The 1,087-nt window shown below is 46.9% G+C and overlaps 1 protein-coding gene across 1 annotated transcript in view; it reads left to right on the top strand.

Annotated features, from left to right (window-relative positions):
- arid1b (AT rich interactive domain 1B (SWI1-like)) overlaps positions 1-1,087 on the top strand; it is a 23,184-nt gene that overhangs the window by 6,402 nt on the left and 15,695 nt on the right. The gene's annotated exons all lie outside the window — the stretch shown is intronic.

Here is a 1,087-nt window from a genome sequence, read left to right as displayed (position 1 = left end):
TACACCTCGTCATGTTTGAGCTGAGGAGGCGGGGCTTATGACTGACCCTCAGCTTAAAATCAGTCAGAAAAACTAAGTGTTTGACAAACACTTAGATGAAACCTGCAGAACACCGACCTCGACGACCTCAGCGTGTAAAATAATGTGGTGTGAGGCGAAGATCTGACGGGACGGTTCTATTTGAGTTTTCCTCCTCGGATCATTAGTTTGTTTTCTGTTGTTGAGGTTCTGTGGCGGTTCTGTGGCGACCGAGCAGCGGGTCATGAGGTCACGGCTGCCTCGTGGAGCCGCGTTGTTTGTTGTGCTCATCAGACTGACCGTGCGACCGACTGGACCGGCTTCGGACCGCCCCCTCCGTCCCTCCGTCCCTCCGTCCTCGTCCGTAATGACGGCGCTGCGGTTCTGTTGGTGGCCGGGCCTCGCAGAGGCTCCGAGCGCCTGAAGCTTCACGCCGAGTCCAACAACTGAAATAATGATGATCTGCTGATCCAGAAGACCCGGGTTCAAACATTCTCGTTCTTTGATCTGGATCAGAAACTGAAACCAGGAGGGATAGGAGCGTGCAAAAGTCCTGATCCGGTCCTCATTTCTTCGTTGTCCTTCAAAGTAGCCAGACTTTCTCCTCGTCGTGATCACGCTCTGGTTTTTGTTTGGCCTTCGGCTGCTGGAATGAGTGACACAATAAAAAACTCAAAGAATTATAATAATCTGGCCTGCAGCGACTGCTTCAACTGTAGTTTAGAAACACAACGTTGGATTTAAAACTGATAAACTGATCAGTTTCCAAACACAACAGAAACTTTTAGTTTTGTTAGTTTTAAAAACTAACTCCATGTGAGTTACGTTTAAACATCAGCTTTGACCAAATTATAATTTCTGTTTCCGTTTGAGGGTTTGTGAACAAAAAAAATCTTATTTTAAACAGTTAATGCCTTTAGTTATTATTTTTCTTTTGAGGACGTTGATCTAAAAACATTAGTCTGTTCCCCCCAACGGTCCAGATGTTGCTGTAAAACTTTAAAGGTGCCACCGCGCGCGCGCACACACACACACACACACACACACACACACACACACACACACACAC

Source organism: Nematolebias whitei, chromosome 12, assembly GCF_014905685.2.
Source record: "Nematolebias whitei isolate Nwh7 chromosome 12, NemWhi1, whole genome shotgun sequence".
In the NCBI taxonomy this organism is placed as follows: Eukaryota; Metazoa; Chordata; class Actinopteri; order Cyprinodontiformes; family Rivulidae; genus Nematolebias; species Nematolebias whitei.
The sequence above is the reverse complement of the archived record's forward strand: the minus strand, read 5'-3'. Positions and strand labels throughout refer to the sequence as shown.